This window comes from Stomoxys calcitrans, chromosome 4 (assembly GCF_963082655.1).
Source record: "Stomoxys calcitrans chromosome 4, idStoCalc2.1, whole genome shotgun sequence".
Taxonomy (NCBI): domain Eukaryota; kingdom Metazoa; phylum Arthropoda; class Insecta; order Diptera; family Muscidae; genus Stomoxys; species Stomoxys calcitrans.
The window spans coordinates 6,694,563-6,719,910 of NC_081555.1; the positions used below are offsets into that span (position 1 = coordinate 6,694,563).

The following is a 25,348-nucleotide window of genomic DNA, read 5'->3' on the forward strand; positions in this document are numbered from 1 at the left end:
TTGGCACGGTATAATTAAGTAGAACTGCCCAATTTCTACTTAAAGGTTAGATAGCAGTAGTGTATAATATAGTCGGCACCGTTCGACTTTGCCCTTTCTTTACTCGTTTTGAACTTCAAAACAATTTATATTAAACCTCCCTACATGTTTCAATTGCTTCAAAGAAATGCGATGATTTAATTTCTTCAGTAAACATGATTAATTTTTATGAGAACAAGAGCTCTCAACCGAACCCATGTTATTGGACATTGGGCTAATGGAGGGATGTGTTTATTTTTTATACCCACCACCATAGGATCAGGGTATACTAATCTAATCATTCCGTTTGTAACACCTCGAAATATTCGTCTAAGACCCCATAAAGTATATATATTCTTGATCCTCTCAAAGTTCTGAGTCGATCTAGCCATGTCTGTCCGTCCGTCTGTCGAAATCACGATAGAGGTCGAACGCGTAAGGTTAGCCGCTTGAAATTTTGCACAGATACTTAATATCGATGTAGGTCATTGGGGATTGCAAATGGGCAATATCGGTTCCGATTTAGATATGGCTCCCATAAACCGATCTCCCGGTTTGACTTTTTGAGCGCCTGGAAGCCGCAATTTTTATCCGATTTGGGTGAAATTTTGCATATAGTGTTCTGTTATGACTTCCAACAATTGTGCCTAGTGCGGTCTAAATCGGTCAATAACCTGCACCCATATAAACCGATTTCCCGATTTGATTTCTTGAGCCTTTACAAGCCGCAATTTTTGTCCGATTTGACTGAAATTTGGCATGCTGTGTTTCGCTATGACTTCCAATAACTGTGCCAAGTTCGGTCCAAATCGGTCAACATCCTGATATAGCTCCCATATAAACCGGTCTCCCGATTTGACTTCTTGACCCCCTGGAAGTCGATATTTTTGCCCGATTTGGCATGTTGTGTTCTGGTATGACTTCCAAAAACTGTGCATAGTGCGGTCCAAATCGGTCTATGACCTGATATAGCTCCCATATAAACCGATCTCCCGATTTGACTTCTTGAGCCCTTACAAGCCGCAATATTTGTCCGATTTGGCTGAAATTGAGAATGTAGTGTTCCGTTACGACTGCCAACAACTGTGCCAAATGCGGTCTAAATCAGACTATAAACTGATATAGCTCCCATATAAACCGATTTCCCAATTTGACTTCTTGAGCCCTTACAAGGCGCAATTTTTGACCGATTTGGCTGAAATTTGCATGCGGTTTTCTGTTATGACTTCCAACAACTATATCCTGATATAGCTCCCATATAAACCGGTCTCTCGATTATCCTTATTCGGTTCCTAGAAGTTTTTGCTGGTTTGACAGAAGTTTGGTAAGTAGAATAAAATAATGGCCTTCAAATTTATTTTATATAAATTTTTATCAGAATCCATGGTGGTGGGTTCCCAAGATTCGGTCCGGCCGAACATAGCACGCTCTTACTTTTTGTTTTTGGTAAAGTCTTGTTAAATAATTGAACAGTCTAGTAATTATAAAAAAAAATCCAAAAAGCAATGATCAAAGCAATTAAAATCACTCGTCTCAATAAACCAAAATCGGTTTAAATGTTATTATGGCTCCATAAAAGTTTACTAAACCAACTTCATGCCCTCCTTAAACAATAACATAAACGGTATAAAATGTTAATAACTACTGTTAAAAGATATAGCGGCGCTACTGTTATTATAAAACTAGTATGTCTCTCCTTATTGCAAAGTCTCATAAATGTAAACTATAAGTTGGGTTCTTCTAATAGAAAGAGTGAGAGAGAGAGAGAGCGAGTTTAGTTTTCTTTGCGGAAATTGTGCAGCAATTGAGCATTGTATAGGCATGCAGATTGAGTTCTAAGTGGTGAAATGTGAAGTTTATATGGAGTGTTTAATTTTTTTCTGATTTCTTTAAATACTTTTTTCCTTTTCATTAAATACTTACTGTTTATCGATGCAAATCGATACTTTTGGTTGTTCCTTTGTTTTTATTTTTTTTGTTCTACAAAATCTCTATCCTAGGTTCCTGCTGTTTATAAAAAAATATGGGGCTTCTGGCTTGTTTTTTTTTCTGGGTGTTGTTAGTGCGTTTCAATGTTGCTGTTGTTGTTACTGATGCGGGTTATCCTTAAGTTGTATGAGGTTGGTTTGCAAAAATGGTTGGTTGGGGGAAAATTTTGGTGTTATGTTTGTTTTTTCTTTTGTTTTTGCTTGATGATTTTGTTTTATTTATTTAAATAAATATGAGTAGCTTTATTGGTGTTTTTTTTTTGGTTTTTTGGGGATCCTGTTTATTTTTTTTTTTTTAATTTTTGTTTTTGGGTTGTTGTTTATTTTTTGTTTTTTTTTCTTAGTTTTTAAGCACTTCTTTTAATGCTATTTTTTTGAAAACAAAATACAATATAAAATATATTTAAAACTGCTTTTTAAGCACTAGAAAAACACATTTTTACACACACATGTACACTTTCGTTTTTTTTACTGTGGTGATTTTTGTTTGTTAAGTATTCTAAATACACTTTGCTTTTGCTTTGTTAAATGGAAGGATCAAGGCTTTGTTTGGCGTTTTTTTATACAGCGTTTTAAGCATACAAAAATAATTAGGAATCTAAAAGCTTTGTTTGGTTTTTATAAAAAAATACACTTTTTTCTTTGGGTTTTTTAAATTCTTCTAAATCAATCTGAGTATTTGTTTGTTATATACAAAAAGTTGTTGCACTTATTATATAATGATTCACCAGGTTTTAGTTATATATTTTTTCACTGTTTTCACTTTCTTCGTTACTTCTTTAGGTTGTTTTTTTTTTTTTTGTTTGGGGGGATTTCTTCGAAATTCGTTAGTTTTCTTTAAGTTTTTGTTGTTTTTCTTTTTGGTTTATTTAAATTCTTGTTTTCTTTTTATGTTTGCACAAGTTTTTTTTCTTCTTGTCGTGATTCACTTTTGCCTGCAGCTGCCTAAAAGTCCACACGAAAAATTAAAGGGAAAAAAAACAAAAATTTTGTGGGGTATAAGAAGAAGTGGTGTATGACAAATGGAAAAATGAGGTTAAACTTTTCTGTAATGCTCCAATACTTGTGTATAGGTATGTCAGTATGTGTGTATAAAAAACCTATTCACACACATGGGCACTAGGCTATAAACATATATTATTTTTTCTTCTTGGCGGAGTAAGAAAAGTAAGGACACTCCTTTTATAACATAAATATTTATATTTAAAAACTTTTTACTAAAAAAAACAACACTTTTTTATATTTTTATAATTTTTCTCATTTCTGTAAATATTCAATTTTCTTTTCTATATTATTTTTAATTTATTTTCGAAAAGGAGCCACCAACCGTTCATGTCAAACACTAAAACATAACCAAAGGCAAACGTCATGGTATAAAATTTATCTACTCAGACCCAAAAGCTTGGGCGACATCAAATTTCATTCATTAACATCAACAAACAGCAGCAGCAAAAGCAATAGCTAAATGTTAAGCAATTCGCCGCAAACAGCTCTGACAAGCGAGCGAACTGCAAAATAGAATAGGCATTCAAAAAAAAAAATACTGTTAGGCAGAGCGAAAGAGAGTCTCAAAATAAAGCCACTCTCTTTCTCTTTGAAGAAAAAAAAACTGCCATTCATTGAAACATTCCCATACATGTACAGCTCTCTCTTTCTCACTCTCCCACTTCCTCTTTCAGGTTTCTGTTAATGTTTTGAGTTTTGTTGTGCTGTTATAGACCTTCCCCCTTTAATGCGCTCTCCTTGTTATTGTGGCACCCTATGACTATGGCTTTTAACATTATTTCCATTGTGCTCTTGGTGTTTCCTTGTTTTTCCCTGTGCCTTTGTTTGCCTTCCATTACCCTTATTTGGGTTATGTTAATTCCCTTATGGGAATTTTGTGTTAATTATGTTATTCCCTTTACAGTTTTAAATGCTCCCCATTAACCGTCTACTCCCCCCGCCCCCACTAGCCCATCTCTGAAGAGTGTTAGTATCATTAGCAATTATGCACAAATTATGCGTCACATTTAACGCTATTTATTAGCAAGAAATGCTATAAAATAATTAAAATGAAAGTTTTTGCCATATACATGCCTAGTATATGCCAAAAAAAAAAAAAAACAGTGAATTCTCTAAAGACCTTATGGGTAATACATGCTAGTATTCCCCATTGACCGCTTGTCCGCTTGGACATAATTATGTTCGTTATGATACATTAGTCACACCCTACTGTCAGTCTTAAAGTGACTTGAGTTTTCGAAGAAAGAAAAAATGGGCGAAGTCATTTAGCTTTTAATAAAATTAAAATATTGAAAACAGCAATTACATTTCGAGAACAAGGTGTGAATTAGAAAAAAATGATGATGGGGGAGCTTTGACGCATTTCTTTACAATCTAAAATAGTAAGTAATAAACAATTTTAATGTTCAAGTAAAGGCCAAAGTGCGCTTTGTGACGCATTACTCGACTATTTCAAGAAAATATTGGTCCCTGCAGGTTATTGCACACCACAAAACGACTATAAAATCTAAATTTAGAATAAAGTAATGATTTGCACCTTAGATTTGCTAAAATGGAGGGTGTGCTCTAAAAAGTGTCCCTTAGCCACACCAATTACATTGAAAAATATTAAAGCTTAATATCAGGCAGTCAGTAAAATAGAATGTAGTCATAACATTAACCATCTTTTTCACAAGCAATTTGTTAAGTATTCTAAAATTGCACTACTGCACCTTAATTTTCCATTTGTATTGATTACTCTACTATTTCAGGAAAAAAATAGATCGTGCAGGTTATTGCACATCACATAACGGCTGTTAAATCTAAATTTAGAATAAAGTAATGGGGTGTGCTGTATAAAGAGTCTCCCATCTACGCCAATTACATTGAAAAATATTAAAGCTTAATATGATGCAGCCAGTAAAAGAAAATCTAAATTTAGAATAAAGTAGTAAATTACACCTTAGATTTGCTAAAATCGAGGGTGTGCTCTATAAAGAGTCCCTTAGCTACACCAATTACATTGCAAAATATTAAAGCTTAATATCAGTCAGCCATAACATTAATCATACCTTTCACAAGCACTTTGTTAAGTATTCTAAAATTGCACTACTGCACCCTTATTTTCAATTTGTATGGATAACTCTACTATTTCAGGAAAAAAATTGGTTCGTGCAGGTTATTGCACACCACAAAACGACTATAAAATCTAAACTTAGAATAAAGCAGTGAATTGCACCTTAGATTTGCTAAAATGGAGTGTGTTATCTATAAAGAGTTCATTATCTACAGAAATTACATTGAAAAATGTTAAAGCTTAATATCATGCAGCCTGTAAAAACGCATTCAGCCATAATATTAATCATCTTTTTTCACAAGCACTTTGCTAATTATTCTAAAATTGCACTACTGCACCTTAATTTTCCATTTATATCGATTTTTACCCAAAATGTTACACTTACTTTTCCCCAAAGAGCTAAATTTAATAGTATTTTTGAGGCCACTAATATGACTCTTAATAGGTGATGTTCTCACAGCAGATCGCATTGACATGTAAGAAAACAGAAGTTGCCAGACTTGGGACTTTTAATGCAATCATGTTACTCATTAAGTAACGGGAATCAAAGAGTATTAGAGCCAAAGAGAGGAAACATTACTCTCTTAACATAAAGCGTAGTACTGACTTCGACTTTTCGGCCGAAAAATTGTCAAATCGCACTGTCAAAAATGGCGACGAACACATTTCGTAGAAGTGGTACTGAATTCTATAAGCTAAATATTAGCAACATGTGGCTGCACCAATACAAATATCGCTTCAATTGATAATCAATATAATTAAATGCTCACGAAATCAGCTCCATTTCAATGATGTTGTAGTTGTTGGTGTTGTTGTTTGCCTCTTGTTTATGTTCTGGCAAAGAATACCGCCCTTTGGATTGCACAATAATTTAATAGGCATTTTCGCTGCGAATGAAGTCAGTACTAGGCTTAAAGGAGAAACAAATGTAAAGCAAGCAACTTAGTCGGAATAAAATATAAAAAAAACTCTACATTAATTAATAAAAAAGAGGATAAAGAAAAATGCAGTAAACAGCAAGCTAAGAGCACAAAAATCGCATAAGGGGAGATATAAACGCAAAATACATGTAAAAGTCAAATTTTATGGATCAACTAGCTGAACCAGGATAGCTCCGCAGCGTTTTTTTTTTTAATTCTCGAATATCTTTTTAGGGTGAGGGAACTTGTCCGCCTATAACGCTAAACGCCGAATGCGTTCGAATCCTGGCGAGAACACCGGACAAAATTTAAAGCGGTGGTTATACCCTCAAAATGCTGGTAACATTTGCGAGGTACCATGCCAAGCATGGTTTTACAGTTCTGTATGTTTGGTTAAGGATTGGACAACAAATAACAAACATGTGTGCATAGTATGTATACTAAAAGATAGGGAATTCTATGATAAAACCTTAGATCATAAAATGAACACATGTTGGGACTCTTAGGTAGAAGTTAGCATTTAAATGTATTGTTTATATTTAAGTGATTTTCTAAACCTTAAGAGTACATGTGTTTCAACTAATGTAGGTAGCTAGTTCACTGTGTACATATCCTGTGGATGGAAATAGGATCAATGTTTGTTGTCCTTAGATATTTAAGATTGTACAGTTTGTAGGAATCTAAGTATATATTAGGTGTTAAGATAGTTTTTGTAAGAAATAAAGGGGAGTTCTGTTCTAGACACCATTCAATAAGGTCGTTCATTTTATTTCTCGGGCTAACAATGGTCATGTAAAAAATTCTCCCCAAAGAGGTGTCGCACTGCGGCACGCCGTTCAGACTCGGCTATAATAAATCATTGAGTTTAAACTTGAATCGGAAAGCATTAATTGATGTGTGAGAAGTTTGCCCTGCTCGGTTCCTGGGCACATTTTTATTCTACTCCCAAATGCATTTCTTTTGAGTCCTATATTACCGTATTGCTAAATATTCCTGCTTAGATACCCACATTCCTGCTTCCTGAGGTGGCCAACCAGACACTTGGCTCTTAAAGTTAATATACGATTCGTGCTCTACTTTCAAATACGTTTTTTGTGAGCCCCATATTGGCATGATCGGTAACTAAGTTCTGTTTGAGGGCGAGGTGGACCCCAGGGTCTTTCTCCCGAAAATGAGTGTAAATTTACCGAAAAGTATGAGTATCAATTCGACTCAAATACGGATATCAAATTCATTACTCCACTCCCAAATTCCTTTAATTTGAGCATATTGCCATGGTTGGTATATGTGAACCGTTTGGAGGATGTTTTGGGGCTGGGGCGGCCAACGACACTTTGCCTTGAAAATTCGTTCTTTACTTCCAAATACCGTTGATTTTAGCTTCATATTGCCACAATCGGAAATAAAGTTAAGTTTAGAGTGTGCTTTAGGGGGTAACTCCAAACACTTTGCTACAAAATTGGATAGTAAAATCGTTTTTTACTCTCAAATACATTTCATATGAGCCCCATATTGTAATAATGGGTCAACTTATCTATTTGACGTGTTTAAGGAGGAAAAGCGTCACTTGGACTTGAACGCAAATTTTAATGTCATATTCGTAAACTACTCCCAAATATTTTTCATTTGAGTCCCATACAGCCATGGTCGGCTAATATGCTCATTTGGGGGTGGGGCGACCTCCCATTGCCTGAATCCATTTTTTATGCCATATTTGTAATTGACTGCCGTATAATTTTCATTTGAGTCCCATATTGACATGACGTCGAATATAACGGTTTAGAGGAGTTTTGGGGTTGGGGCGGCCCGCTGGATGTTTTAACCCATATTTTACTACGATTTTCGCTTTCTAGTCTGCAATACCTTTCATTTCATACCCAAATTGTGCCTATCGGTCCACTTTTGATTTTGGGTGGCCTTTTTGGGTTAAGGGGGAGGGTCCGCCACCATCCGATATCAAAAAGTTATATACCTTATGTTTCCTTCCAGATCAACATTCACAATCTGTGAACATTTTAAGAAAATCTGTTTAGCAGTTTTTGATTCTATGAAACAAACGAACAAACAAACTGTGTTATGATGGGTTCATATGCCCATTTGGGGCGTTTTTTGGGGTGTGTGGTGACCCCCATACTTCTATCTGATTTTCTATGCCAGATTCGTAATCTAGTCCCGAAGACCTTTTATTTGAGCTCCATATTGATATGGACGTTCAATTTGTCAGCTTTTAGATATTTTGGGGTTGGGCGTCTTCCTGGGTACTTGGACCCAATTTTTAATACCATATTCGTATTCTAATCTTCAATACCTTTCATTTGATATCCATATTGTCTTTATCGGTTCACTTGTGATTTTAGGTGGTATTTTTGGGGTAACGGGGGAGGGTCCGCCCCTTCCGATATCAACAAATTATAAAGCACATTCTTTCTTCCTGACTATATTCGTAATCTACTCCCAAATACCTTTCATTTGAGTTCCATATTGTCATGCTCGTCCAAGAAATTTATTTTAGGAAAAGGTCTATATGCTGACAGAATGAAGGTTGCAAGTAGCGACTTCTGCAGAAGCTGTGAGGATATCGAGAGAGAAGAGACTAAAGAACATCTGCTCTGTGTGTCCTGCACTGCCAGAAGGAGTTCCCCTGTCGGTTCTCATTTCTTTGAGAACTTGTCTGAGTAAGCGTATATGAAAATTCGCAAGTTTTTAGGCTTGTCAAAGCGATCTGAATGCTACAGTGCTAAAAACTAGAAGGTATCTTCCTTGTCTTGTTTCTATGGTATCGCAATAAACGAAAATATCTAAGTGAATCTGATGGCAAACTGCCACTTTAACCTAACTTAACCTAGTTGAAGTAATTTGCGTTTGTTTTGATCTTTACTCGTTTTCTTGACGTAAACTGTCATAGTCTTTAGGTAAAACGCCTGGCAAATAATAGATGAAAACGCACTTTCTTCTAAAAACAAGTAAACGGTATTCTTTAAATGCTCCCTTTAACAAACCCCTATCTTGCATTGTACATGCTTTCGTATGTATCTTAAAGTTCAGTTTCTACGCATTGGAAAAAACATTGCATATTTTTCTTAGAATCAAGAAAATTAAATCCATTAATCATTATGAATAGAATGGATTCACACACACACACGCTCACAATATCATTAGCAAGACTCTACGATCAGAGGAATGTAGGACAAGCTGAGAGTATGATGACATTTATCCCATCCTGGCAACTCCTTACCAAACATTTTAAAATAATTAAATTTCGCCTCTCATTGCCTTCTTCACTTACTTGTGATTACCCATTCAAGTCCCAGGAGTTACGCAAATGGTGTCCATCCTCATATGCATAAAAATTCTTTCTTTATTAACAACCAACAAACCAGCGATGAATGATACGATACCCGTTCTATAGCTACCTGTTACTCTAGAGCAAAATAAAGGATTGGCTTGACACATGGCCCAAAGGAGGTGGGACACACCTCACACAAAAGGGGATTAAAATGCGAAGCAACAGAGCAACCAAAAGAGCAATAGCAACAACATCAACCAACCAAATATCATAAATCATAAAACATCGAAGCAGGCAAGCAAATGCCATTGAACATAGAAATATTTGCATTTAAATGATGTGGAATAGAAAAGGGCAAAGAAGGGAAATGACTTTGGTTTTATCTTCGACTTAAACTGTGAACTATAAAAAAAATCAATAGACATTTTGCTCGTAAAACAGCATATTTGCTATGAATCAGTACAACCGCCAGTACAGCACAAAAAATATATCATCATCATTATCATGCATACTGCGAAAGTGAATGTCGGAACCTGTAAAATTGAATACTTAACTACATGACTGCTGGCTAGAATGCTTAACAGACGCCCAGTCGTCGGTATGAGCATGAAATTGTCCTTTAACCTTTATCAGTTCACCACAAGTTGGCACTTGACAGAGATAAAAGGTACCGAGAGAAAGCATCAAACATCCTGTAAGTGTGTACTTTTGGCAAAAGATTCAAAAATGATTACTCGATTATGGCGATGATGGCAAGGATGACGCTGATGATAATAACAATAATGTTTAATATGTAAATCGACACTGAATGAGAGCAAACATTTGTACAAATTAAAAAAAAGAAATGGGGATGAACCATTTGTGATTACCAGATACCTTAAGATGGATTTATCAATGAACCCTGGGTGCCAAGAGGATTATTGAAAATTAATCAAAAAAAAATTGATTTGATCTTAGTTTCTTAGTTAGGTAACAGGCATTTTGGTTTTTTAATTTTATTTAATAAACAATATTTTCAGTTGAATGTTTGTGACGAAATGAGTAAAAAAGACTTAAAATATCAAATCTTCTTTTGAGCTTAATTGAATACTAAAACAGTAGAGAAATTTCAGATTATAAGCTAACTGTTCTATGGTGCGAATGATTATTATAAACTCCAGTTTAAATAAATTATACGCACCATGTTACATTGTGTATGAAGAGCCAGCACATCCCAGCAGTACATGCGTCTATGATGACATTGTCTTCTTTAAGATGATTTTAATTTTGTCACCTATATAGCATATCTGCTGACGTGTCTTACAGATTGTCTGTTATAAAATTTAATTGTCGACGAATTCACTAAACGTGATCATGACAAAGTCAGCGCAATTTTTATATCCTACCCCACTACTGTGGTATTATAACTTAGTGAATTTGTTTGTAATACCCAGAAGGAAGAGAGCCAAACCTATTGATAAATATAGACAGCGACGCAGAATAATTTCCTGTTTCGATTTAACTATGTCCGTCTGTCTGTTCATGTTATTTTGTGTACAAAGTGCAATTCTCAATTTTCATCCAATAGTCTTCAAATTTCGCACGAGCATCTTTTTTGGCCTAGACGCGACGTCTATTGAAAAATGAAAAATTCGGTTCAGATTTGAATATAGCTCCCTTATATATGTTCGTCTGGATTGGACTTATACTGCAATAGAATCGTTGTTTGTTAACCGATTTTCACGAAATATGATACAAGGGAGTCTCTTATGAATCTCGACATTACCGGCGAATTTGATAGAAATCGGTTCAGATACAGATATAGTTTCCATATATATCTATCGCCCGACTTTCACTTCAAGAGCCTTTGCAATCACATTTGTCAACCGATCTTCTCAAACCTTTGAACTACGCTTTCTTCTACCAATACCATAAAAGTGCGAATTTTGGTCGTTTGAAAATCATAACAGAAAATCATGTAGAGAACATCAATTTATTCGAAAGTCGAGGTTCATACAACTCGCTATATTTGTAACAGCTAGAAGGAAGAGAGCTCGACCCATTAATACGAATACCGATCGACTCAGAAACACTTTCTGATTCGATTTCACTGTATCCGTATGCCTATTTGTGACCAAAGTACAGGTTGCAATTTATATCGGAACTTCTCCAAGAGAGCCAATTGAAATTGGAAAAAAATTGGTTCATATGTGGATACAACTCCCATATATATATATATATAATGAATGATTTTCACTTCTACACTACAAGCGAATTTATTGACCAATATTCACAAATGTCGCCAGAAATTAAGAGGGGATAACCACCTCTGGAATTTTTTTTCTGATGTTCTCACCAGGATTCGAAACCCGGCGTTCAGCGTTATATGCGGGCATGCTAACCTCTGCGCTACGGTGGCCTCCTCAGGTATAGATATAGCTCCCACATATTTGTAAGTCACAATTTGACCAATAATGCGATTATTTGTCAAACAATTGTCAAGAAAATTGGCATCCATAATTTTCTTATAACTGTTGACACATTGTTAAATTTCAAATCGGTTCATGTTTACATTTAGCTCTCATATGTATAAATGTATACATCGCTCCATTTGCACATACAGAGCCGTAGTTATTACAATTTTGAACACATTTGCTCGAACAGGTTTGTTTTATAACCCATCTGAAAACTTCCACCGAAGTCCATCAAATTGGGTTTAGAATTAGATACAGTACCCAAATTGCAATTTATAGGGTAGATGTAGGGTATTATATAGTCGGCACAGCTCTACTTTTACCTTTCCCTACTTGTTTTTTTCTTACCATAGGCAGATCAAGTTCGATGATAGGCTATATCGGTTTATATTTTGGTATAGCCCTCGTACAGACCGATCCGGCGATATAGGTTCTTGAACTCATCAAATACGCATGTATAGCCCGATTTCAATGAAATCTAGCATAGCAAGTTGTGTAAGTATTGGTGTAGGCTATAATGATCTGTGAAAAGATTCAGCTCAATATCTTAATTTTAAAACGCTGTAGCGTGACGGACGGACATGGCTAGATTGTCTTAGATTGTTACGCTACAAAAGAAGATCGATAGGAACAGTAAACGACACCATATTTTTGCCTCTCTTTTCACATTTCTCTTCAGTGAGGTTTGCCATTTCATAATGGAAAGATATACCAGCCAACAACGAGTCGAAATTATTAAAATTCGAAGTCAGGGGCCTCAACGTTAAGAGCGACAAGTCATCTTCAGCGATGAGGCTCATTTCTGTCCAAATGGCTTCGTCAATAAGCAAATATGCGTTAATGGTCAGCAATTCACACGTACTCCATGAGTCATCAGTGCATCCCCGAAAAATTCGGTTTGGTGCGGTTTATGGGTCGGCGGCGTCATTGAGCCGTACTTCTTTCGTGATGATCAAGACCGGAACTCTACTGTGAAAGGGAATCGCTACCAAGTTTGGAGAACGTATTATATTACGAAATGAACAAGCCGTGCGATTTAACGCCGTTAGACTATTTCCTGTGGGGCTACGTCAAGTCTATGGTCTATGCCAACAAGCCGGCGACGATTGATGAGCTTCGTACGAATATCGAACGAGAAATTGCAACAGTTTCGGCCGATTTATGCTTGAAAATCATTGAAAATTGGGTTCAGCGTCTGGACTGCAAGCATTTAATTGATACACACAACCGTTTCAAGTAAGGTTAGGTTGAAAAGAGGATGCAGATATTATTTCGCCCCTTTCTACTATGGACATACCCCTAAGCCAGTAATGGCTTAGACTTTGACTGGCTAGTATATCATGATTTCGGTTACGCCATGTAACTTCTTCAGCACTTTTGTCAAATTGATTAAGGTGCCCTACATACCCAAGGACTATTGAATACGGTGTAGAGTACGCTTTTGTTTTGAAACAGGGCTCAATAAGTCCCCCAACTCTCCTTAGCGCAGCAAGGGAGAAGAAAGCCATGTTTTGCACTAATCATAAAAGCTTAAAATAGGTTTATTTGACAGTTCTACACAGGAAATCTGTGAAATAAACATATTCCATATATACATTAAGTTTTGTGAATACCAGTGTTAGATTTAAATAAAAATCAAGAAAAGTTTTAATTTTTTATTTAAAACTAACACCGTTATTCACAAAACTTTATGCATACTTGAAATATGATTACTTCCCAGATTTCCTTTATAGAACTACCAAACAACTCTATTTTAAGCCTTTATTAAGCTTTGTGAATGCTGACATAATTGAACAACGCAATTCTTTTCAGTTATTCGCATCGATAACATAAAATGCTTACCAGTTGCGAATGATTGTTAGCAATAACTTATCAATCATTCGTAATACAGCACCAGCTAAACATGGGTGCGTATGATTACTTTTGATTAATTAAAAGCAAAGCAAAATATGAATAAAGGCCCAATTTCTGCACTTTGTCCATGTTTCAATAAAAATCTAATTCAAAGTTCATCTCACTTATTACATTGAAAAAAGTCAAAAATAATAATTCATTTTAACTGTAACTATGTTCCTATGTACTTCCTGCAAATGTCCTGCAATGTGAAATATCAATTTTCCAAAGTTCATCATTAGTAACACCTAGCATGAATGTAACTGTTTGTGATTGTTTAAACAATTCCATAGAAATCAATAGACACAAATGAATATGCCTGTTTTATTAAAAAAAAACAACACAAGAGAGAAAGAAAAAACAACTATAAATTAAAAATAAAAATAATAATGAAAGCTGAAAACGGAAATACAGCAAATGTCTGATGTCACTCTAAAATACACAAATAAATTAAACGCTTAGGCAAACACACCAACACTAACACAACAAGAGGACAAACAAAACCACATAAACACACACATACTTGCATATAATACAAATAACACATACGCATATACACAAGCATGCATGCATGTCCTTATAGACATTGAGCTATAAAGGGGCTTTTGTTTAATGCGGAGTGAGTCCACATGTTTACAACTCAACAGCACACTCATACAAGGCCAACACATCATATCATACACACCACAGCCAGAAGAAATCACACACACACACACACATAGCCCCCCTCACTCAGAGAAACGCCATGCACCACCTGTCATCCTTTGCTTGTAGGAGAACAAAAGAAAACTATTTCAAAAAGAGGCAAAAACAAAAAGTAAAACAAGAAAAACCAAAGGATGAATGTATAATGAAAAAGGAACAGGCAACAACAAAAAAATACACGAGAAAAAAAGAAACAATAAGCGCTCGCACAAACAACACGAACGATAGACGTAACGGAACCAAATGGAAAGTAAAGGAAAATACTCGAAAGCAAAAACAACGACAATAACCACAGCGATGACAACGTCAACATTTTCGGAACAGATGTAATGTGAACTCTCTCAAACATTTTCGTACACCGATAAACCACCTCTCAAACACACACACATACGCACTCACTCAGGCACATTCTCTTGCCCAACAAATATCTAGTTCCTCAAGCACACACAACTTTTGTTCAACACAAACCCTCGAACTCTCTTTCTCTCATGCTGCTGCTGCTTGGCTGGCCAATATTATTTGTATACCTTTTCATAGACACCAAAAACATGTTGTGTTAGTTACGAGAGCATGACTCACTGGCTTTTGTTGAAAACAGTGCCATAGAGAGAGAGAAAGAGAGAAGAGAGTGAATGAAATTAGAAGTGATGACAAGTAGAGGAATTTTATTTTTGTGTCAAAAAGAACCTTGATTGTTCTGTCTTAAGGAATTTCAGTTGCTATTGAAGCATGAATTTAAAGAAATAAAAGAAGAAGAAAAACAAGAAACAGAAAATTTCAAGAAATTTTCTAGTACGAGAACTTTAAGAGCTTAGCAAATGATTATAATTTTATTTAAGTTATAAAGAAAAACATTTTTTTGCAATGACGCAGATAAATCCCTCGAACATACAAACCACATTAAGGCTAAAAAGGAAACGCCATCATACCAACGAATAATTCAAGTGTAGAGAGTTGGAGGATTTATTGAGTCCTGTTTCAAAACAAAAGCGAGCTCTACACCGTATGTAGGGCACCTTAATCAATTTGACAAAAGTGCTAAAGAAGTTACATGGTGTAACCGAAACCATGAAAGACTAGCCAGTCAAAGTGTTTTGAATAACAACACACACTTCTTCAACTTTTATAAATTCTTTGCTATGCTTGTTTATGAATAGAAAGCATTGAATATGATCTCCATCTTGAAGATATTCAAAAAATCACAAAAAGAATTAGGTTTTAACAAAATATTCTTAAAAAAAATCTCCAAATTTTTAATAAAAAAATGTTGACAAATTTTTATAAAAATAAAATTTTGACAAAACTTTCAGAAATTTAAATTTTACAGAAATTTCCATGTAAATAATTTTTTGATAATACCTCAACAATAAAATTGAAAAAAAAAACTTTTAAAACATACAACATTTCAAAGAAAAGTATAACAAATAAAATTTTGGAATTTTTTTTTACAACATTTTAAAAATTTTTCCGCTTATTTGCGCAAGATACGAACTTAGGTTAAGTTGAATGTGTTGCCCACCAAAAGTGAATTCACTCGGAGGCCAGTTTGGTCCATTGTGGTACCCTAGAGAGAGAAAGAAGGTGTGAGACCTCGGACTAGAGGTTAAACACGAATAAAAGAAAAAGACAAGAGGAGTGGAGAACACGAGCGGGTGGTGAAGAACCGCCCGTCCCTACGCAAGCACGGATCTACCTACACCGAAGCTTGTGGCACCCCACGTCGGAACCATCCTATTCCGTCAACAAACCTCAAGAGACATACTAGAGGTACGATCGCAAGTTCACCCAGATCACAGAAGATCTGGACAGGAACACAGCAAGTACTCAATAGTCTCCTTCTCATCCTCAGCGAGACAACTCCCACAGAAGTCATTGTCCTCTGGTCGATAACCGGCCATAGCGCCTTCGCAGTTCGACAACCATCCACTGAGTTCCACCTCGCCACCGACGCCGCCCTGGCAATCCCATCTACTGTGTTAAGAGACGAACTTAATGATTGAAAATTTCTTGAAATGGAAAGGAAAGCCAGAGATCGTACATCACGCGTTTCTCTCTGGGTTAGGGGACTTATTCAATCGCATTATGTGTGGAGGCTTCAAGGCACGACACGAGTATGACACTAACAAAGTTCGACACCCTTCACATGCTAATGCTAATTTTGCCCATGAACACTAAGAAACGGGGGCAAACTTCTCATATATCAATGAGTGCAGTCCGATTCAAGTTTAAGCTCAATGATAAGGGACCTCCTTTTTATAGCCGAGTCCGAACGGCGTGCCTCTTTAGAGAGAAGTTTTACATGGCATAGTACCTCACAAATGTTCCCAACATTAGGAGGGAAAATCACATGAGCTATTCTTTTTTAGCGCATGTATTATTCGTTGTAGTGAAAATCTTTCTATAGCAATAGAATGGTTATGAAATTTTCTATAGAAATAAAAGTTTTTATAGAAATTATATTGAAAACTTTTCTACAAAAACAAAATTTTTTAAAAAAATTTAACAAAATTTCTTCAGTACCAAAAGAATGAAAAATTTCTTATAGATATAATCTTGTAAAAATTTTAATACAAATCGAAAAAAATGTTGAGAAACATGAAATTTTAAATAAACATAAAAAAAATAATATTAAAAAATTCTAAAAAAATTAAATTTTGACAAAATGTGTGACAAAAACAAAATTTTCCTTAAATCAAATCTTGACGTAATTTCTATAAAATAATATCAACTAAATGATTCATTAGAATCAAATTTGAAGTTGAGGGGATCATTGACCCGGTCAACTTTAAGTGTTTAAACTGTAACTCTCTAAGTTTGATACTCCAAAACCCTTTTAAGAAGCCAATGCACTTCATAAAAAAACTCATTGACCCACTCTATTAAACTTCATCTACTTTTCTAAATTTGTCATTGTCTTTATTTTCAGCTGGTTGTACCCCAAAAATAATTTCAAGTTAATAACACAAAATAATGGATGACATGGCGTGTTCGCCACTACGACAACCTCCATGACTAGCAGGCCTTTAAACCATACAGGGGGTGGGCTGATGCATGAATGGGTCGATGGTCGAATTTTATGACCAAACTCCCTCCTCCTATAGCATACATAGGAAAAATTACAAACGAAGAAGAAAATCCAAGTATCTTCTCCTTCCCCACACTAAAATCTTCGAAAACCTCACACTCTACTTGTTTCGATTCAGCTATGCAATGAAACTCCCAAACTCACATCGGACCAGGACTTAATGCCTGTCGCGCATACCAATGAAATCGCATGTAAAAGTAATTCATATGCATGAATGTTGTCTGTATGCGTTCGAGTGTGTATGGATGTCACCCATCTTCACATACAAACAAACATAAGTATGTGAACAATTTGAATGTCTTTTCGTTGTATTGAAAGTGTTCATTTTGTGAATGCCATACGTTTTTGCTTACATTTGTGTACTCCTACAGCAGGCAGATACAATGAGGTAGGCAACCCCGTAGGTTTCCAATAGCTTAAGGAAGGGCAAGAGGTTTTAGGAGAGAGTGCTACTTGGTAGATAGGGAGTTGCACATTTCAGTTAACTTTCGCCTGTCAAATTTCAATATCCATAAGTATGTACGAAAGTATATCAGTAAGTTCATGTGCCTATGTCTGTGTCTGTGTAAGCACTGTACTTAGGTGGGTATGTAATAGGAGGTTATTTTCTTTAGTATTGTCGTCACGAATTTACATAACGTTATTCTATAATGAATTATAAATATTTTATAGTGGCTGTTTTTCCTCATGGTTGTTTTTGTTGTTGTTTTGCTCTGTTGGTTTTGCCAGACATACTTCTTTGAAGAAGTATTTTCAAATAAAACAAAACATAGCAGCCACAATACCATGAACCAAGACACGAAATTTCAGCATGAGAACTAAAATATCGTGTTGCCTAAAATGTTTCTGTTTCTAGGTTCAATTTTAGCATTCGTATTTGGTTTTTTTTTGTACTTTTACTTGGAAACTCGAAGTATTTTGTTTGTTAATGGGAGATTTTTTAAATGAAGTGAAAGGAACATAGCAATCTTTATGATATCCGTTTGCCGACACCTACGGAGGCAAATGGTTTAGAACTATTTCCGTGGTAAGAAACGTATGCTGTTGATATTAAGAAACAATTTTGGAAGAAACATAACGAGGTGGCTACAATATGATCTAAAACTGACAGTCACTCCTAAAGCAAATCAATTTTTAATAATTCCATTCCAAAAATAACTTATATATCGATGGATTCTGTCCTATTCAAGTCTAAAATTAAAGCTGAAAAGTTATGTACACCTGGACGTACGGTTACTAACAATAAAATGCTAATAATCATACGCTCATACGCAAATTTGCCCATGAACATTTCATTCTGGGACAGGGGCAAATTTCTCACATATCAATAAGTGCCTTTCTATTCAAGTTTAAGCTCAACAATAAGGAGCCTCCTTTTTATAGCCGAGACTGAACGGTGTGCGGCAGTGTAACATCTCTTTGTGATGAAGTTTTTACATGGTTGCCATACGATCAGCGTCATAGGCGGACATGCTAGCCTTTGGGTTACGGTGGCCAATATCTTAGACATATGAGGCATTCTATGGCCACTTAAAATAAAATGCTCATTTTTTGCAATTATGTCTTAGAACATGTAAAAACTAAAAGAAAGAGCATGGTTTTAAGTCCGTGTAATGCAGGGTTGCCATACTGTCAGAATTCATACTGTTTAACAAAATAATTTTCAAACCGTTATAACTTTAAAACTAATGAATGGGTTTAAAAAAAAATACCCAAAGGGATTTTTCTGCTTCCATATACATGGAAGTAACAAAAAATAAAAAATGAAAGCTATTTCTAAATCTGAATCGATTTCTATAAAATTCACCAGTATTGTAAGGAGTCTTAGAGAAACCCTTGGTAGTATCGATAAACAAATGACGATTGTTATCGAACGAACATTGCGAAAGTTTGGCTGAGTTGATTAACTAATTTGTAACTCATACAAATACCCAAGATTTCATTTATTAGGCAGAAAAGTGATAAAATAAGTAACTTTGCGATAAGTGTTCAAAAATTCGAAGGGGGTATAAGGAGTTAAAAGGTTGAAAAAAATAATGTTTTAAATTTTTTTAGTTTCTAAGGAAATTTTGTCAAAATTGTATATCTACAGAAAATGTTTTGTAAAAATTTTATTTCTACGACATATGTTGCTTCTATAAAAATTTGGTTTCTAAAGAAAATTTTTCATTCAAAATTTTGTTTCGTAAGAAAATTTTTCAAAACTTTGTTTCTATTGAAAATGTTGTAAAAATTTTTTCTATAGAAAATTTTGTCAAAATTGGTTTTTATAGAAAATTTTGTTTCTTTAAAAAATTTTGTTCAAATTGTTTCTACAGAAAATTTTGTCAAATTTTTTTCAATAGAATTTTTTTTTTCAAGTTTTTTTTTGCCTGTTAGGGCGAAGATCATTAAATTTTACAATTTTTACCGGTTTATCTTTCGAGACGAGCTCAATGATGGGAGATGCAAATGGAAAAAGAAAGCCAAAGATAGCAACACACACCAACCACTATGGGAAGCGTTTCGTCTTTGGTTAGAAGACCATATTACGTGTGATGGATTCAAGGGCTGTGCGTTGGTATCTTGTATTTAAATCAGACATTCTTTCTGTGTCAAATTACACTTCATCCGTACTTCACATGATTTTGTGCATCTGCTGGAAGTTGTATTGATGGCTTCGAATGCCAAAGACGAAACGCGTCCCATAGTGGTTGGTGTGTGTTGCTATCATTGGCTTTCCTTTTCCATTTGCATCACCGATTATTGAGCTCGTCTCGAGAGAGAAACAAACAAAAATTTTAAAATTTTGTTTCTATAGAAAATTTTGTCAAAATTTTGTTACTACAGAAAAATTTTGTTTCTATAGAAAATTTTGTTTCTATAGAAAATTTTGTCAACATTTTGTTTCTATAGAAAATTTTGTGAAAATTTTGTTTCTATAGAAAAATTGGCAAAATTTTGTCCACATTTTCTCAAAATTTTGTTTCTATAGAAAATTTTCTCAAAATTTTGTTTCTGTAGAAAATTTTATAAACATTTTGTTTTGTTTGTTTTCATAAAAAATTTTATAAATATCTTATTTCCGACAAAAATTTTGTGAAAATGGTAATTCTGTAGAAAATTTTGACTGAATTTTGTCAACATAAGACCTTTGTTACTTTTGTGTGTCAATGTGGCTCTAAATATCTTTAAAAATTGGAGAGGGGAGCTAGTAATAAGCAAGCAACATTCCAGTATTTCTTGATAATTAATGGCCCAGGGTGCGTATGAATATTTTCCCCAATATTATTTAATACTTATACGCATGGGTGTACATATGGGAAAATAATAGTAAGAAAGAATAAAATAGTAAACATTTTGGATGGAGCAGCACTTTAATATCAAAAATTCCAGTCTTTTAAACGAAACAATTTTTTAAATCTAAAAGTGAAATATATTAGTCTTTGAAAAAGTAAATATAGGGGGATATAGTTGTATGAAGCTTTAAGAACCTGAGAGAAACTATAGGTCGTGGTTATTACAATGCTAAAGAAGTCATAAAAGCCGAAACATGTGCAGAATATACCTGAGTAAGCAAAGCCAAATACTACATGTCAGATTTCATTTAGTCAGATAAAAGCTTTGCCTTTAACGAGCTCATGACGTAAAATCGCGAGATTGGCTTCGTTGTGTGCAACGTTCTTTACAAGGCTTAAGGGACTTTAATTTTATAGCCAAGTTTGAAAGATGTGCCCTAGCCTCAATAAAACTTCTTGCAAAAAAGTTATACAAGGCTAAAAAGTTTTGGCTTGTTTTTTCGGGATACAATGTGGATATTTGTTTGGGATAACGTTACATTTTGCACAAATATTCCACTTAAAGAAACACAGCATAGACCAGGGCTGTGGAGTCGAGTTTTTGAGGCCAAAGTCGGACTATTGAGTTGGACTGGGACTTTGGTTCGGAGTTGAGTACGATTGTCTTCATTTGGGGTCCGATTTTCAAAATTTTTCTGGATAGTGGCAAAAAAATTTTATTTGTTGAAATTTTGGCCGAGATTGGCTTCGAATTTTGCTATTTACGTAGGCATTTGAGGTTAGATTCTCATTTTGATTCATGATTTGGATTGGGGACAAAATTTACAATGACGTTGCTACAGTATGTGGCTACATACGATAACTCAGTTGAAAGTTATACAGTTTATAAGTCAAGAGTTAACATTAATAAAATTTAGATTGGCGTAAAGTAGACAAATGAAAAAATCCCCAAAATACCCATTTCGGCCAAAGATGATTCCAAAGTCGTCATTTTTAGTTTCTAAATTTGCTGTGAAAGCTATTGTTTGGTGATGAAATTTTTTTAAATATTTTGGTCAAACATGTAGTTTCATTGATTAATCTTTATTGAAAAATGTTGCTTAAATACCTTCACTTTTTTTTCTTCTTTTACAAAGTGGACGAATTGTAGATGTATTTTAAGTGAAGTTTTACAAGATATGTCAATTTGAACGGGTGCAATGTGTAACTCAAAATAGGCAATTTAATAAAAAAGGAAAATTGAAAAAAACCCCTCTAAGACCTAAACGTTAAGGACATCTATTCGGGCCAATGTTTTTTTTATTTACTCCATACGTCCCAAAAATTATTTTTGCACCAAACGATATTTTTGCACCTCCACAGCAAATTTAAAAACTAAAAAATCCCGATTTTGAAAACATCTTTGCCCGAATGGTTGTTTGGGGATTTTGTTATTTGTTTACTTTACGCCGATCTAAATTTTGTTAAGGTTAACTCTTTCGTAACTCGAGTTAGAATTATTGTAAGACAGCTCTACTCTTGAGTCTTTTTCTACCCATTAGTCGTTAATGGTATAAGGTGATAACCATCGTTGAAAAATAATCGGATTAAATAAATTTTTAGAATCAATTGGTATAATTGGCAACTGGTAGGCCTCACTCATTCGAATATCGCTTAATTAACTTAAAATGTCGTGGCAACCGAGAATACGCATATTGACTTAATGGGATTTAGAGTTTCTGATATTTTCAAATTCAGTGACCTAGCCGATTAAAAACTTAATTGTTTGTCTAAACTGCACAAATTTTTTACTTAATTTATTTAACAACCCAAGCTGTTCCCTTATAACCTTACAAAGAAAATTTGCAATTTTATTTTGAATAACATAACATCTATGTTCTTACCAACAATTAATGTAAAGGCATATGCAGAATGGAAAAGAGTGAGGAGGTAGTCTTCAAGAAAACACGTGCCATTATATCTAGTGGCAGGTAAATAAATATCAAATGGCTGAGGAGGGTTCATAAAAGTCATTTCATGTTATATGCCCACCTTACCTTACCTTTGGGTTCTCGTTTGCATAGCACGTACTTAAGGAGTTACCCCAATGGGACTGGGGGGAGTCTCTATAAAATCGCGTGTTTGGTTTTTGTGTCGTTCTGCAACTTCAATGACTTTTTTTTGTAACACTGCGATGTACTTTCATTTTTCCTGCCATTATATTAATATTTGCTTTTCTGTTCTTTTTTCCAGTGTTAATATTATACGGAAGAAGGAACATGCAAAAAAGGGAGTCGAGAACGAGAGAGAGAGAGAGAGGATGAAAGCGCGAGGACGAAGGCCATTGTTTCTAATGGCTTGATATGGTATTTTGTGTGTAAAAACGCAAGCATTTAAATATGAAACAACAGAACATATCTACACTAAATAGCGTTGTATGTTACTAGCTAGCTATAATTTCTTGTAGCTTTCATATTTGGGACAACACGTGAGTATCATGTTTCTAGTTTGCAATACGGTTTTAATTGGTATTACTGGTATTACCTTACTTTAAGTGAAGCGAAAAGAAAAATAAAATTAGCGAGAAAAGGGATTTTGAAATGTAATACAGAACTGTGAACCGTGGTTCAAATCTAGTCTCATTAATCGCCCTTCCTAATCGAGCTTATAAAAATGGGCTTTGTTATGAGTCTTATTATCGGTAGCCATTGTTTCCAAGGCCTGGCATTAAACCTAGTCTCATTAATCACCCTTCCTTATCGAGCTTATAAAAATTGGCGCTGTTATCGGTCTTATTATCGGTAGCCATTGTTACCAACGCCTGGCATTAATAAGCTGGCAAATTTTTCCTAAGGTACATCTATGACCACCTACACCAAATATATCATGATTAAGTTCATAATTTGGCTCGGCCAAACTTAGCACTTTTTACTTGTGCTAAGTTCGGTCGGGTCGAATCTTAAGAACCCACTACCGCGAATTTTGCTAAAAGTTTGCAATTATTAAAGTTTCTAGGAACCGAACTAGATTAAAGAACAATTTGGACCGTACTTGGCATTTTTTTGGAAGTGAAGAAAAAATACTCCGTGCGAAATTTTAGCGCAATCGAATAACAATTTCGGCTTCTAGGGGCTCCGGAAATCTAATAGGATAAACGGTTTATATGGCAGCTTTATCAGGTTATAGACCAATTTGGATCTTACTTAGGAAAGTGGTTGAAAGTTGTAACAGAACAATTCAAAGAAAATTTAAGCTAAATTGTACAAAAATTGCGGCTTCCAGGGGCTCAAACGTGAAATAGAGAGATCGGTTTACATAGGAGCTATATCAGAATATTGACCGATTTGGACTGTACTTAACACAGTTGTTGGAACAGAATACTATGTGCAAAATGTTATCTAAATCGGAAAAAAATTGTGGCTTCTAGGGTTTGCAAGATGTCAAATCGGGAAATCGGTTTGTATGGGAGCTCTATATCAGGCTGTAGACCGATTTCATGAAAAATGTTAGCCAAATCGGATAAATATTGCGGCTCAAGAAGAAAAATTGGGAAATCGGTTTATATGGAAGCTATATCTAAATCTGAACCAATATGGCGTGTTTACATACCCAACGACCTACAACAATACGAAATATCTATCGACACAGATTTTCAAGACGTATCAATTTTGGTGAATCGGTTCAGATTTAGATAGATAGACATATTGCCCAATTTTTACATAAATGGTCGTAATTCCCCCAATTCGCACGAAATTTGGTATGAAGTGTTTATTACTCATCTGGAAGCCTGTGCCAAATTTCATCAAAATCGGTTCAGATTTAAAGAGTAGCCGAAGTTGTATTATTGGGCTGTAGCTTATGCAGCATAAAGGGAATTATATCCAAATCAGAACCGATTCTGGTAAAATTTAGCAGAAGCTTTCAGACGAGTAATACAAAAGATCCATACTAAATTTCATGCAAATCCGTTCAAATTAGTGGTTACTAGGCCCTTATAAGTGTAAATCGGGCTACATATAAACCTAAAACGATTTTTACTAAAACTGAAAGCGTTTGTCTTTGGGCTAAAAAAGTGATATGTACCAACTTTCTTGATGATTGAATAACAAATACGATCTTCACCTTAGTTACAAAAAACAACAGACCAACTATCAACACAGAAAGAATATGCGGACAGACGGACATGTCTAAGCCTAAGCTGCAGGAATTTTTGAGTCGAACTACACATTTTATCACAGCCATTGTAGTTGTGCAGGGTATAGTTTGAGGTTTTGTAATAAAATCCATACAAATGTGTGCTGGGCCTTATATAGTATAGAAATTTTGAGACCAAAAATCTACTTTACATACCAAATTTCAGCCGAATTGAGCAAATATTTGGGCTTCCTGAAACAAGCCAAAATTCAGCCCAGTCGGGCAAGAATTGCAACTTTTACGTGTAAAATTAAAAACCAAAAAACAAGATATCATATAACAAATGCCAGTCAAATCCACCCAAACCTTAAAGCCAAGAAGCCTTTAATAATCCAAAATGGCGGATAGATTTAAGTTGGCGATATATTTGTGTATGGAGAAGCCACAGTGCACAGTGATGCAGGTTACCAAGTCTACTGAAAGCGACAAAGAAATTTTTCAGCAATTCAAATATGTAAAATATGTCTATCAAGTGGTATTGTCCAGAG

At 34.9% G+C, this 25,348-nt stretch overlaps 1 protein-coding gene and 1 long non-coding RNA gene across 41 annotated transcripts in view; one reads left to right on the forward strand and one right to left on the reverse strand.

The window, feature by feature from the left end:
- Positions 1-23,341, forward strand: part of LOC106082769 (uncharacterized) — a 241,901-nt gene extending 218,560 nt beyond the window's left edge. The window contains exon 4 of the long non-coding RNA XR_009398087.1: positions 22,920-23,341. This is a non-coding gene — a long non-coding RNA (uncharacterized LOC106082769). The remainder of the gene's footprint in view (positions 1-22,919) is intronic.
- Positions 1-25,348, reverse strand: part of LOC106082698 (sodium channel protein para) — a 240,220-nt gene that overhangs the window by 208,513 nt on the left and 6,359 nt on the right. For 26 of the 40 annotated variants that reach the window (XM_059367574.1, XM_059367572.1, XM_059367571.1 and 23 more), the window contains exons 1-2: positions 3,334-3,422; positions 1,942-2,951 (exon numbers count right to left, since the gene is read on the reverse strand). The gene's annotated coding sequence lies outside the window, so the exon portion shown is untranslated. Of the gene's footprint in view, positions 1-1,941; positions 2,952-3,069; positions 3,262-3,333; positions 3,423-25,348 lie in introns of those variants that run through there. The other 14 variants (XM_059367585.1, XM_059367582.1, XM_059367579.1 and 11 more) reach the window with 4 other exon arrangements.